Consider the following 16,490-nt stretch of genomic DNA (forward strand, 5'->3'; position numbering starts at 1 on the left):
ACTGCACGCATACATTGCATTTAATGCTAATACAGTATCCGGTTACGCGAATATATTTAAATAACCTCACAAACTGTCCGGTTACATTTGAAATCCGACTAGGAATCATATTGGCACTATTAAGTATGCTTATCTGATTTAAAGAAATTGTTAAGAGTTATTGTGTATCCATTTTTCTTTTCTTGCTAGTTCGACGTCATACACTATATTTCATTGTATATAACATCAAACTGGGAGGACTTACTGATACGCATATCCGCAAGGTTGTACGGATGCGCATCCAAAGCATTTAATCACACACAAAGGCATACGTTACGGGTATAGCCGCACGCTATGAGCCTATACCATCTGGTGCGAGTTTCGTATACTTGCACAGGGGTCCGGTACATTCTAGAAGAGTGTACGGTATAATCAAGTCGGATTCTCTTCCTTAAATAACGAAAGTTAGTTAAGGATGAGATTGCATTTAATTAGGGAAAAGATTCTACCGAAACCCTAATTCGTGAGCCTATAAATATATAGCTCATAAACCCTAAAAACATAGACGTTCACTTGTTTACTCATACGTAAACTACAGCATACAAATCTCTATCGTACGAACAAAGCTTCTTACTATCTCTAAAGACTTTCAGGTATTTATTGAACTATAAAACCTTCATGTCTTTGGGCCACTCAACCTCGTATGCTAGGTTGTTAGTGGACTCTCAAATCGGCCACCCTGTCGGAATCGAAACGATCCCGATGTGGGTTATCCACGACTAAGCGTCAGAGGTTCGAATATTGTTAGTCCTTAAACCCCTTTTATGCACTCAAGTGTAGGTTCACCTTAACCCCGTGAAAATATGCTTGATCAGTGAGTAAAATGTCTTTTTTAGCATCCTGATGACCTCGAATGGCTAGACACTTTCCTAGAGTCTTGATTTTAGGGTGATCTAGAGAACTTGTAAAATGACTTTTTTAGGCATCCTGATAACCTCAAATGGCTGGACACTTTGCTAGAGTCTTGATTTTAGGGTGATCTGGAGAATTTTTTATCAATCTGAAACCAAAGATTAGGCACCTCCAAATGTTACTCCATTTGGCAGCGCATATTAATGATTTAAAAATCGTGTTTAATGAAGTGAGATTACATTCAAAATTATATGCGTTATATATAATTACATTGTGAGAGAAATAATAGGCCTTAAAACAACATGTATCATGCTAGGTCATGCATACACAAAAGGAATAATATGGTAGAATTAGAAAACGGTCAATAGAGCGTCAAAATCGAAAGAAAAAGGCAAAATTGAAGGTTTTTGAGGTCTCGTTTAGAAAACAATTTGGGAAAAATGGCCTACGGGGGTTTGCCAATGGATAGATCTCGAAAATATACATGATTTCAAAAAAACGGTGACTAAATTGGAGCTATGAGTCAAAAGATATGATAGATCCAAAGACACAAAACACCAAGCACCACGCACCGTCGGTGGTGTTTGGTGCGTCGTGCGAATTTGAGAGGAAACATGTCTTTTTCGAAATCTACACGACCTATAATGGTGAGAACGTTCAAATAATATTACTCGTTGGGCCGTTTTAGGGTGATCTTGAGAATTTCTGTACAATCTGAAACCTAAGGTTATGCGCCGCCAAAGGTTATTCTATCTGACGGCGCATATTAATGATTTAAAAAGTGTGTTTAATGAAGTGACATTAGATTCAAAATTATATGTGTTATACATAATTACATTGTGAGTGAAATAATAGGCCTTAAAACTATATATATCATGCTAGGTCATGCATACACCAAAGTAATAATACGATATATTGAAAACGTTCAAAAAAGAACAAAAAAAATGAGTAAAATGTCTTTTTCGACATCCTCACGACCTCAAATGGCTAGACCCTTTCCTAGAGTTTGATTTTAAAGTGATCTCGAGAATTTCTGAACAATCTGAAACCAAAGATTAGGCGCCGCCTAATGTTACTCCATTTGGCGGCGCATATTAATGATTTAAAAATCGTGTTTAATGAATTGACATTAGATTCAAAATTATATGCGTTATATATAATTACATTGTGAGAGAAATAACAGGCCTTAAAACAACATGTATCATGCTAAGTCATGCATACACAAAAGGAATACTATGATAGAAATTCAAAACGGTCAATAGAGCTTCAAAATCGAAAGAAAAAGGCAAAATTGAAGGTTTTCGAGGTCTCGTTTCGAAACAAATTTGGGACAAATGGCCTACGGGGGTTTGCCAATAGATAGATCTCCAAAATATACACGATTTCAAAAAAATTCAGTGACTAAATTGGAGCTACGAGTCACAATATATTATAGATCCACAATTTTGGACAAAGACACAAAACACCAAGCACCACGCACCGTCGGTGGTGTTTGGTGCGTGGTGCGAATTTGAGAGGAAATATGACTTTTTCGAAATCTACACCACCTAGAATGGTAAGCATGTTCAAAGAGTCTTGATCGTTGAACCGTTTTAGGGTGATCTTGATAATTTTTGTACAATCTGAAACCTAATGTTATGCGCTGCCAAATGTTACTCCATCTTGCGGCGCATATTAATAATTTAAAAAGCGTGTTTAATGAAGTGACATTAGATTTAAAATTATATGAGTTATACATAATTACATTGTGAGTGAAATGATAGGCCTTAAAACTATATATATCATGCTAGGTCATGCATGCACAAAAGTAATAATACGATATATATTGAAAACATTCAAAAAAGAACATTAAAAGTGAGTAAAAGTCTTTTTTCAGCATCCTGATGACCTCGAATGGCTAGAAACTTTCCTTGAAATGTCATGTTCATATTGATTATAAACGTTCCATGTTAATTGATTTCGTTGCGAGGTTTTGACCTCTATATGAGACATTTTTCAAAGACTGCATTCATTTTTAAAACAACCATAACCTTTATTTTATCAATAAAGGTTTCAAAAGCATTACGTAGATTATCAAATAATGATAATCTAAAATATACTGTTTACACACGACCATTACATAATGGTTTACAATAGAAATATATTACATCGACATATGTTTCTTGAATGCAGTTTTTACACAATATCATACAAACATGGACTCCAAATCTTGTCCTTATTTTAGTATGCAACAGCGGAAGCTCTTAGTATTCACCTGAGAATAAACATGCTTTAAACGTCAACAAAAATGTTGGTGAGTTATAGGTTTAACCAATATATATCAAATGGTAACAACAGACCACAAGATTTCATATTTCAATATACATCAAATACATAGAGATAAAAATCATTCATATGGTGAACACCTGGTAACCGACATTAACAAGATGAATATATAAGAATATCCCCATCATTCTGGGACACCCTTCGGATATGATATAAATTTTGAAGTACTAAAGCATCCGGTACTTTGGATGGGGTTTGTTAGGCCCAATAGATCTATCTTTAGGATTCGCGTCAATTAGGGTGTCTGTTCCCTAATTCTTAGATTACCAGACTATAAAGGGGCATATTCGGTTTAATAATGAAACCATAGAATGTAATTTCAATCACTTGTGTCTATTTCGTAAAGCATTTATAAAAACAGCGCATGTATTCTCAGTCCCAAAAATATATATATTGCAAAAGCATTTAAAAGGGGATTAATGAAACTCACTTTCATAGATTTTTACGACCCAGTGTATATACGTCTCAGGCTAGATCACAACTCAAAGTATATATATTTTTGGAATCAACCTCAACCCTGTATAGCTAACTCCCACATTACTGCATATAGAGTGTCTATGGTTCTTCCAAATAATATATACACATGGGTCGATATGACATGTCAAAACATTTGCATACGTGTCTATGGTATCCCATGATTACATAATATATTAGAATACATGTATAATACAATATAAGTTAGCTAGGATATGATTAATATAGATTTGTTACCAATTTTCACGTTGCTACAACAAGAAAAATTATCCAATCTTGTTTTACCCATAACTTCTTCATTTTAAATCCGTTTTGAGTGAATCAAATTGCTATGGTTTCATATTGAACTCTATTTTATGAATCTAAACAGAAAAAGTATAGGTTTATAGTCGGAAATATAAGTTACAAGTCGTTTTTGTAAAGGTAGTCATTTCAGTCGAAAGAACGACGTCTAGATGACCATTTTAGAAACATACTTCCACTTTGAGTTTAACCATGATTTTTGGATATAGTTTCATGTTCATAAGAAAAATAATTTTCCTAGAAGAACAACTTTTAAATCAAAGTTTACAATAGTTTTTAATTATCCAAACCAAAACAGCCCCCGGTTTCACTACGACGGCGTATATTCGATTTTATGGTGTTCATCGTGTTTCCAGGTTTTAAATCATTAAGTTAGCATATCATATAGATATATAACATGTGTTTAGTTGATTTTAAAATTCAAGTTAGAAGGATTAACTTTTGTTTGCGAACAAGTTTAGAATTAACTTAACTATGTTCTAATGATTACAAGTTTAAACCTTCGAATAAGATAGCTTTATATGTATGAATCGAATGATGTTATGAACATCATTACTACCTCAAGTTTTCTGGATAAAACTACTGGAAATGAGAAAAATGGATCTAGCTTCAAAGGATCCTTGGATGGCTTGAAAGTTCTTGAAGCAGAATCATGACATGAAAACAAGTTCAAGTAAGATTTCCACTCGAAATAAGATTGTTATAGTTATAGAAATTGAATCAAAGTTTGAATATGAGTATTAACTTATATTAGAAAGATATATTACTGTAAATAAGAAAGATTTCTTGAAGTTGGATGATCACTTTACAAGATTGGAAGTAAGCTAGCAAACTTGGAAGTATTCTTGATTTTATGAAACTAGAACTTATAGAATTTATGAAGAACACTTAGAACTTGAAGATAGAACTTGAGAGATATCATTTAGATGAAGAAAATTGAAGAATGAAAGTGTTTTTAGGTTTTTTTGGTCATTGGTATATGGATTAGATATAAAGGATGTGTAATTTTGTTTTCATGTAAATAAGTCATGAATGATTACTCATATTTTTGTAATTTTATGAGATATTTCATGCTAGTTGCCAAATGATGGTTCCAACATGTGTTAGTTGACTCATATGGGCTGCTAAGAGCTGATCATTTGAGTCTATATACCAATAGTACATACATCTAAAAACTGTGTATTGTACGAGTACGAATACGGGTGCATACGAGTAGAATTGTTGATGAAACTGAACGAGGATGTAATTGTAAGCATTTTTATTAAGTAGAAGTATTTTTATAAGTGTCTTGAAGTCTTTCAAAAGTGTATGAATACATATTAAAATACTACATGTATATACATTTTAACTGAGTCGTTAAGTCATCGTTAGTCGTTACATGTAAATGTTGTTTTGAAACCTTTAGGTTAACGATATTGTTAAATGTTGTTAACCCATTGTTTATTATATCAAATGAGATGTTAAATTGTTACATTATCATGATATTATGATATATATATACAGTTAAATGTCGTTAAAACGATAATCGTTACATATATGTCTCGTTTCAAAATCATTAAGTCAGTAGTCTTATTTTTACATATGTAGTTCATTGTTAATACACTTAATGATATGTTTACTTATAATAATATCATGTTAACTATATATAATAATATCATGTTAACTATATATATATATATATTTTTACATAACTATTTTTGATGGTAAGTTTGTTCAACTCTCTGTAGTCAATACACAACCTAAATGTACCATCCTTCTTCTTGACAAACAAAACAGGAGCTCCCCATGGTGATGTGCTTGGTCGAATGAAACCACGTTCTAATAGTTCTTGCAGTTGGCTTTGCAGTTCTTTCATCTCGCTGGGTGCGAGTCTATAAGGAGCACGAGCTATTGGTGCAGCTCCTGGTACAAGATCTATTTGAAATTCAACAGATCGATGTGGAGGTAGTCCCGGTAATTCTTTCGGAAATACATCGGGAAATTCTTTTGCAATGGGAACATCATTGATGCTCTTTTCTTCAGTTTGTACTTTCTCGACGTGTGCTAGAACACCATAGCAACCTTTTCTTATTAGTTTTTATGCTTTCAAATTACTAATAAGATGTAGCTTTATGTTGCCCTTTTCTCCGTACACCATTAAGGGTTCTCCTTCTTCTCGTACAATGCGAATTGCATTTTTATAACATATGATCTCTGCTTTCACCTTCTTCAGCCAGTCCATGCCAACTATTACATCAAAACTCCCTAACTCTACTGGTATCAAATCAATCTTAAATATTTTGCTACCCAGTTTAATTTCTCGATTCCGGCATATATAATCTGCTGAAATTAATTTACCATTTGCTAATTCGAGTAAAAATTAACTATCTAATGGCATCAATGGACAACTTAATTTAGCACAAAAATCTCTACTCATATAGCTTCTATCCGCACCCGAATCAAATAAAACGTAAGCAGATTTATTGTCAATAAGAAACGTACCCGTACCAAGCTCCGGGTCTTCCTGTGCCTCTGCCGCATTAATATTGAAAACTCTTCCACGGCCTTGTCCATTCGTGTTCTCCTGGTTCGGGCAATTTCTAATAATGTGGCCCGATTTTCCACATTTACATAACTACATTGGCATAACTTTCTCTGACACTACTTGCTCCGCCATTACTCGTTCCGACACCATTTGTTCCTTTCGTTCTGTTAACCCCTGGTCCGTAGACCTCACACTTCACCGCGCTATGACCATTTCTTTTACACTTGTTGCAAAATTTGGTGCAGAACCCCGAGTGATACTTTTCACACCTTTGGCATAGCTGCTTCTGATTGTTGTTATTGTTGCGGTTGTTATTGTTGCTGGGATGATTGTTGTAGTTGCTGTTGTTGTTGTTGTTGTTGTTGTTGTTGGGCCGTTTGTTGTAGTTGCGATTGATGTTGCGATTGTTGGGATAGTTGTTGCGATTATTGTTGTAATTGCTGTTGTTGTTGTATTGGTGATTCTTATCACCGTTTTCTTCCCACTTTCTTTTGACTTGCTTCACATTGGCCTCTTCAGCCGCCTGTTCTTTAATTCTTTCCTCAATCTGGTTCACTAGTTTGTGAGCCATTCTACATGCCTGTTGTATGGAGGTGGGATCGTGTGAACTTATATCTTCTTGGATTCTTTTCGGTAATCCTTTCACAAATGCGTCGATCTTCTCTTCCTCATCTTCGAACGCTCTCGGACACAATATTCACAATTCTGTGAATCGTCTTTCGTATGTGGTAATATCAAATCCTTGGGTTCGTCACCCTCTAAGTTCTGTCTTGAGCTTATTGACCTCGGTTCTGGGACGGTACTTCTCGTTCATCAAGTGCTTGAATGCTGACCACGGTAGTGCGTAAGCATCATCTTGTCCCACTTGCTCTAGATAGGTATTCCACCATGTTAACACAGTACCTGTGAAGGTATACGTAGCGTACTTAACTTTGTCCTCTTTAGTACACTTACTTATGGCAAACACCGATTCGACCTTCTCGGTCCACCGTTTCAATCCGATCGGTCCTTCGGTTCCATCAAATTCCAAAGGTTTGCAGGCATTGAATTCTTTGTAGGTGCATCCTACAGGATTTCTTGCGCTGTTAGCTGCATTGCTAGATTCGGAGTTATTGTTGGTATGTAGCGCAGCCTGTATGGTTGAAGCAAGAAAGGCACGAAATTCCTCTTCGCTCATATTCAAGGTGTGTCGAGTAGTCGGTGCCATTTCCTTCAAAATAGTCAAATGAAACGAGTTAATCATATAGAATATCAAGAGTAGTCAATAGTATTTCGTAGCGTAATATGAACTTATTTATAAAAGCTCTTTCTTCATATTAGCGTTTTATACTCTTTAATTCGGATAGTACCTACCCGTTAAGTTCATACTTAGTAGCTAACATACCATTTCAACTACTACAATTCTATATGAAAAACTAATCACAAAAAAAATCATATTCAAACCTTTATACAATAACTTGCAAACTTACAATACCGCTTTTTTTTTTTTACATATAGCATGAAATATAGCACATAAAACTTTGATACAAAGTAGTTGCGAAGATAATTCTAGTTAATAAATAAGGCGTTCAGCAAAGGCAATAAAGACACGTAATTCATACGTCCAGAAACAAGTCATGCATTCTGGTTTTACTAATACCACTTCCCATCCTTGGTTTTGTGGAACATAACCGTTGTGACCGATAGTAAGACAATGTGTTGTAACGTCGTCAAATGGATGAAGGTTACGTAATGACCAACAGTCTCGTAATAACCTAAAAACCTCATTTCTTACCCCAATTACCGACTCCGTCACTTGTGGGAACGTTTTGTTTAATAGTTGTAGCCCGATGTTCTTGTTCTCACTTTGGTGAGAAGCGAACATTACTAACCCGTAAGCATAACATGCTTCTTTCTGTTGCATGTTAACCACTTTTTCTAAATCACGAAGTCCTCTATTCGGATATATTGAGTCAAAATAATTTCTTAACCCGTTGCGTAAAATAGCATTTAGGTTCCCCGCAATATATACGTCAAAGTAAACACATCGTAACTTATGGATTTCACAATGTGATATCCCCCATCTTTCGAACGAAATCCTTTTATAAATCAAGGCATTCTTGGAACGTTCTTCGAATGTCTTACAAACTGATCTCGCCTTAAATAGTTGTGCCAAGGAATTCTGACTGACTCTAGACAAGATTTCATCAATCATGTCTCCGGGTAGGTCTCTTAAAATATTGGGTAGTCTATCCATTTTGTGTTTTTATACTGTAAAATAGACAAGAGTTAGATTCATAAAAAAATACTTATTAATACAAGCAATTTTTACATATATCATAAAGCATAAGCACACTATATTACATATATTACACCACACGAATACAACTATCTTATTCCGACTCGCTCATTTCTTCTTCTTCGGTTTTGATTCGTTTAGCCAAGTTTCTAAGGATATATGATGTTCCCCTAATACGAGCCGTCGTTTTCCACATTGGTTTAGAAAAACCTGGTGGTTTAGAGGTTCCCGGGCTATTGTCACAACTTAAGAAATACAGGTGTTGACGATACATATAAAGTTCATCGGGTTTGGAATCAAATTTCTCTATTTTTATGCCCTTTCCCTTATTATTCTCTTTTACCTTATTAAATTGTGTTGGGGTAATTTCTATAACATCATCGGAATCCTTGTCGGGATCCAATTCATCGGAGAATTGGTAATCCTCCCAATACTTTGCTTCCTTGGCGGAAACACCATTGACCATAATTAACTTTGGTCAGTTGGTTGAGGATTTTCTTCTACTTAACCGTTTTATTATATCCCCCACTGGTTCTATTTCTTCTTCCGGTTCCGATTCTTCTTCCGGTTCCGATTCTCCTTCCGGTTCTGACTCTTCTTCCGGTTCCTCTTCGGGAACTTGTGAATCAGTCCACGAATCATTCAAATTTAAATTTGACTCTTCATTATTATTTGGTGAGTCAATGGGACTTGTTCTAGAGGTAGACATCTATCACATAATATCAAACACGTTAAGAGATTAATATATCACATCATATTCACATGTTAAAAATATATAGTTTCTAACAAAAATGTTAAGCAATCATTTTTAAAGAAAACACGGTCGAAGTCCAGACTCACTAATGCATCCTAACAAACTCAATAAGACACACTAATGCAAATTTTATGGTTCTCTAAGACCAATGCTCAGATACCAACTGAAATGTCCCGTTCATATTGATTATAAACGTTCCATATTAATTGATTTCGTTGCGAGGTTTTGACCTCTATATGAGACGTTTTTCAAAGACTGCATTCATTTTTAAAACAACCATAACCTTTATTTTATCAATAAAGGTTTCAAAAGCATTACGTAGATTATCAAATAATGATAATCTAAAATATACTGTTTACACACGACCATTATATAATGGTTTACAATAGAAATATATTACATCGACATATGTTTCTTGAATGCAGTTTTTACACAATATCATACAAACACGGACTCCAAATCTTGTCCTTATTTTAGTATGCAACATCGGAAGCTCTTAGTATTCACCTGAGAATAAACATGCTTTAAACGTCAACAAAAATGTTGGTGAGTTATAGGTTTAACCTATATATATCAAATCGTAACAATAGACCATAAGATTTCATATTTCAATATACATCCCATACATAGAGATAAAAATCATTCATATGGTGAACCCCTGGTAACCGACATTAACAAGATGCATATATAAGAATATCCCCATCATTCCGGGACACCCTTCGGATATGATATAAATTTTGAAGTACTAAAGCATCCGGTACTTTGGATGGGGTTTGTTAGGCCCAATAGATCTATCTTTAGGATTCGCGTCAATTAGGGCGTCTGTTCCCTAATTCTTAGATTACCAGACTATAAAGGGGCATATTCGGTTTAATAATCCAACCATAGAATGTAATTTCGATCACTTGTGTCTATTTCGTAAAGCATTTATAAAAACAGCGCATGTATTCTCAGTCCCAAAAATATATATATTACAAAAGCATTTAAAAGGGGATTAATGAAACTCACTTTCACAGATTTTTACTTCGTCGGGAAGTAAGACTTGGCCACTGGTCGATTCACGAACCTATAAAAAATATGTACATATATATCAAAGTATATTCAAAATATATCTACAACACTTTTAATACATTTTGATGTTTTAAGTTTATTAAGTCAGCTGTCCTCGTTAGTAACCTACAACTAGTTGTCCAACGTTAGATGTACAGAAAAAAATTGATATATATTATCTTGAATCAATCCACGACCCAGTGTATACATGTCTCAAGCTAGATCACAACTCAAAGTATATATATTTTTGGAATCAACCTCAACCCTGTATAGCTAACTCCCACATTACTGCATATAGAGTGTCTATGGTTGTTCCAAATATTATACACATGGGTCGATATGATATGTCAAAACATTTGCATACGTGTCTATGGTATCCCAAGATTATATAATATATTAGAATACATGTATAATACAATATAAGTTAGCTAGGATATGATTAATATAGATTTGTTACCAATTTTCACGTTGCTACAACAAGAAAAATTATCCAATCTTGTTTTACCCTAACTTCTTCATTTTAAATCCGTTTTGAGTGAATCAAATTGCTATGGTTTCATATTGAACTCTATTTTATGAATCTAGAAAGAAAAAAGTATAGGTTTAATGTCAGAAATATAAGTTACAAGTCGTTTTTGTAAAGGTAGTCATTTCAGTCGAAAGAACGACGTCTAGATGACCATTTTAGAAAACATACTTTCACTTTGAGTTTAACCATGATTTTTAGATATAGTTTCATGTTCATAAGAAAAATCATTTTCCCAGAAGAAAAACTTTTAAATCAAAGTTTATCATAGTTTTTAATTATCCAAACCAAAACAGCCCCCGGTTTCGCTACGACGGCGTATATCCGATTTTATGGTGTTCATCGTGTTTCCAGGTTTTAAATCATTAAGTTAGCATATCATATAGATATATAACATGTGTTTAGTTGATTTTAAAATTCAAGTTAGAAGGATTAACTTTTTTTTGCGAACAAGTTTAGAATTAACTAAACTATGTTCTAATGATTACAAGTTTAAACCTTCGAATAAGATAGCTTTATATGTATGAATCGAATGATGTTATGAACATCATTACTACCTCAAGTTTTCTGGATAAAACTACTGGAAATGAGAAAAATGGATCTAGCTTCAAAGAATCCTTGGATAGCTTGAAAGTTCTTGAAGCAGAATCATGACACGAAAACAAGTTCAAGTAAGATTTCTACTCGAAATAAGATTGTTATAGTTATAGAAATTGAATCAAAGTTTGAATATGAGTATTACCTTATATTAGAAAGATATATTACTGTAAATAAAAAAGATTTCTTGAAGTTGGATGATCACTTTACAAGATTGGAAGTAAGCTAGCAAACTTGGAAGTATTCTTGATTTTATGAAACTAGAACTTATAGAATTTATGAAGAACACTTAGAACTTGAAGATAGAACTTGAGAGAGATCACTTAGATGAAGAAAATTGAAGAATTAAAGTGTTTGTAGGTATTTTTGGTCGTTGGTATATGGATTAGATATAAAGGATGTGTAGTTTTGTTTTCATGTAAATAAGTCATGAATGATTACTCATATTTTTGTAATTTTATGAGATATTTCATGCTAGTTGCCAAATGATGGTTCCCACATGTGTTAGGTGACTCACATGGGCTGCTAAGAGCTGATCATTGGAGTGTATATACCAATAGTACTTACATCTAAAAGCTATGTATTGTACGAGTAAGAATACGGGTGCATACGAGTAGAATTATTGATGAAACTGAACGAGGATGTAATTGTAAGCATTTTTGTTAAGTAGAAGTATTTTGATAAGTGTCTTGAATTCTTTCAAAAGTGTATGAATACATATTAAAACACTACATGTATATACATTTTAACTGAGTCGTTAAGTCATCGTTAGTCGTTACATGTAAATGTTGTTTTGAAACCATTAGGTTAACGATATTGTTAAATGTTGTTAACCCATTGTTTATTATATCAAATGAGATGTTAAATTGTTACATTATCATGATATTATGATATATATACAGTTAAATGTCGTTACAACGATAATCGTTACATATATGTCTCGTTTCGAAATCATTAAGTTAGAAGTCTTATTTTTACATATGTAGTTCATTGTTAATACACTTAATGATATGTTAACTTATAATAATATCATGTTAACTATATATATATCCATATATATGTCATCATATAGTTTTTACAAGTTTTAACGTTCGTGAATCGCCGGTCAACTTGGGTGGCCAATTGTCTATATGAAACCTATTTCAATTAATCAAGTCTTAACAAGTTTGATTGCTTAACATGTTGGAAACATTTAATTATGTAAATATCAATTTCATTTAATATATAAAAACATGGAAAAGTTCGGGTCACTACAGTACCTACCCGTTAAATAAATTACGTCCCGAAATTTTAAGCTGTTGAAAGTGTTGACGAATCTTCTGGAAATAGATGCGGATATTTCTACTTCATCTGATCTTCACGCTCCCAGGTGAACTCGGGTCCTCTACGAGCATTCCATCGAACCTTAACAATCGGTATCTTGTTTTGTTTAAGTCTCTTAACCTCACGATCCATTATTTCGACGGGGTCTTCAATGAATTGAAGTTTTTCATTGATTTGGATTTCGTCCAACGGAATAGTGAGATCTTCTTTAGCAAAACATTTCTTCAAATTTGAGACGTGGAAAGTATTATGTACATTCGTAAGTTTTTGAGGTAACTCAAGTCGGTAAGCTACTGGTCCGACACGATCAATAATCTTGAATGGTCTAATATACCTTGGATTTAATTTCCCTCGTTTACCAAATCGAACAACACCTTTCCAAGGTGCAACCTTAAGCATGACCATCTCTCCAATTTCAAATTCTATGTCTTTTCTTTTAATGTCGGCGTAGCTCTTTTATCGACTTTGGGCGGTTTTCAACCGTTGTTTAATTTGGATGATCTTCTCGGTAGTTTCTTGTATTATCTCCGGACCCGTAATCTGTCTATCCCCCACTTCACTCCAACAAATCGGAGACCTGCACTTTCTACCATAAAGTGCTTCAAACGGCGCCATCTCAATGCTTGAATGATAGCTGTTGTTGTAGGAAAATTCTGCTAATGGTAGATGTCGATCCCAACTGTTTCCGAAATCAATAACACATGCTCGTAGCATGTCTTCAAGCGTTTGTATCGTCCTTTCGCTCTGCCCATCAGTTTGTGGATGATAGGCAGTACTCATGTCTAGACGAGTTCCTAATTCTTGCTGTAATGTCTGCCAGAATCTTGAAATAAATCTGTCATCCCTATCAGAGATAATAGAGATTGGTATTCCATGTCTGGAGACGACTTCCTTCAAATACAGTCGTGCTAACTTCTCCATCTTCTCATCTTCTCTTATTGGTAGGAAGTGTGCTGACTTGGTGAGACGATCAGCTATTACCCAAATAGTATCATAACCACTTGCAGTCCTTGGCAATTTAGTAATGAAATCCATGGTAATGTTTTCACATTTCCATTCCGGGATTTCAGGTTGTTGTAGTAGACCTGATGGTTTCTGATGTTCAACTTTGACGTTAGAACACGTCAAACATTCTCCTACATATTTAGTAATATCTGCTTACATACCTGGCCACCAAAAATGTTTCTTAAGATCCTTGTACATCTTCCCTGTTCCAGGATGTATTGAGTATCTAGTTTTATGAGCTTCTCTAAGTACCATTTCTCTCATATCTCCAAATTTTGGTACCCAGATTCTTTCAGCCCTATACCAAGTTCCGTCTTCCCGAATATTAAGATGCTTCTCCGATCCTTTGGGTATTTCATCCTTTAAATTTCCATCTTTTAAAACTCCTTGTTGCGCCTCCTTTATTTAAGTAGTAAGGTTAGTGTGAATCATTATATTCATAGATTTTACTCGAATGGGTTCTCTGTCCTTTCTGCTCAAGGCGTCGGCTACCACATTTACCTTCCCCGGGTGGTAACGAATCTCAAAGTCGTAATCATTCAATAATTCAATCCACCTACGCTGCCTCATATTCAGTTGTTTCTGATTAAATATGTGTTGAAGACTTTTGTGGTCGGTATATATAATACTTTTGACCCCATATAAGTAGTGCCTCCAAGTCTTTAATGCAAAAACAACCGCACCTAATTCCAAATCATGCGTAGTATAATTATGCTCGTGAATCTTTAATTGTCTAGACGTATAAGCAATCACCTTCGTCCGTTACATTAATACACAACCGAGACCTTGCTTTGATGCGTCATAATAAATCACAAAATCATCATTCCCTTCAGGCAATGACAATATAGGTACTGTAGTTAGCTTTTTCTTCAATAATTGAAACGCCTTCTCTTGTTCATCCTTCCATTCAAATTTCTTCCTTTTATGCATTAATGCTGTCAAGGGTTTTGCTATTTTGGAGAAATCTTGGATGAATCTTCTGTATTAACCAGCCAATCCTAAAAATTGACGTATATGCTTAGGAGTTTTTGGGGTTTCCCACTTTTTAACGGTTTCGATCTTTGCCGAGTCCACCTGAATACCATCTTTGTTCACTATGTGACTGAGGAATTGAACTTCTTCCAACCAAAATGCACACTTTGAAAACTTAGCGTACAGTTTTTATTTCCTCAATACTTCTAGCACTTTTCTCAAATGTTCTTCGTGCTCTTGATCATTCTTTGAGTAAATAAGTATGTCATCGATGAAAACAATGACAAACTTGTCAAGATATGGGCCACACACTCGGTTCATAAGGTCTATGAACACAGCTGGTGCGTTAGTCAATCCAAACGGCATAACCATAATCTTGTAATGACCATAACGCGTCCTAAAAGCAATTTTTGGAATATCATCCTCCTTTACTCGCATTTGATGATATCCAGAACATAAATCGATTTTCGAATAAACCGACGAGCCTTGTAGTTGATCAAATAAGTCATCAATTCTAAGCAGTGGATAACGGTTTTTGATGGTAACTTTGTTCAACTCTCTGTAGTCAATACACAACCTAAATGTACCATCCTTCTTCTTGACAAACAAAACAGGAGCTCCCCATGGTGATGTGCTTGGTCGAATGAAACCACATTCTAATAGTTTTTGCAGTTGGCTTTGCAGTTCTTTCATCTCGCTGGGTGCGAGTCTATAAGGAGCACGAGCTATTGGTGCAGCTCTTGGTACAAGATCTATTTGAAATTCAACAGATCGATGTGGAGGTAGTCCCGGTAATTCTTTCGGAAATAAATCGGGAAATTCTTTTGCGACGGGAACATCATTGATGCTCTTTTCTTCAGTTTGTACTTTCTCGACGTGTGCTAGAACAGCATAGCAACCTTTTCTTATTAGTTTTTGTGCTTTCAAATTACTAATAAGATGTAGCTTCGTGTTGCCCTTTTCTCCGTACACCATTAAGGGTTCTCCTTCTTCTCGTACAATGCGAATTGCATTTTTATAACATACGATCTCTGCTTTCACCTTCTTCAGCCAGTCCATGCCAACTATTACATCAAAACTCCCTAACTCTACTGGTATCAAATCAATCTTAAATATTTCGCTACCCAGTTTAATTTCTCGATTCCGGCATATATAATCTGCTGAAATTAATTTACCGTTTGCTAATTCGAGTAAAAATTTACTATTCAACGGCGTCAATGGACAACTTAATTTAGCACAAAAATCTCTACTCATATAGCTTCTATCCGCACCCGAATCAAATAAAACGTAAGCAGATTTATTGTCAATAAGAAACGTACCCGTAACAAGCTCCGGGTCTTCCTGTGCCTCTGCCACATTAATATTGAAAACTCTTCCACGGCCTTGTCCATTCGTGTTCTCCTAGTTCGGGCAATTTCTAATAATGTGGCCCGGTTTTCCACATTTATAACAAACTACATTGGCATAA

This window comes from Rutidosis leptorrhynchoides, chromosome 7 (assembly GCF_046630445.1).
Source record: "Rutidosis leptorrhynchoides isolate AG116_Rl617_1_P2 chromosome 7, CSIRO_AGI_Rlap_v1, whole genome shotgun sequence".
Lineage (NCBI taxonomy): Eukaryota > Viridiplantae > Streptophyta > Magnoliopsida > Asterales > Asteraceae > Rutidosis > Rutidosis leptorrhynchoides.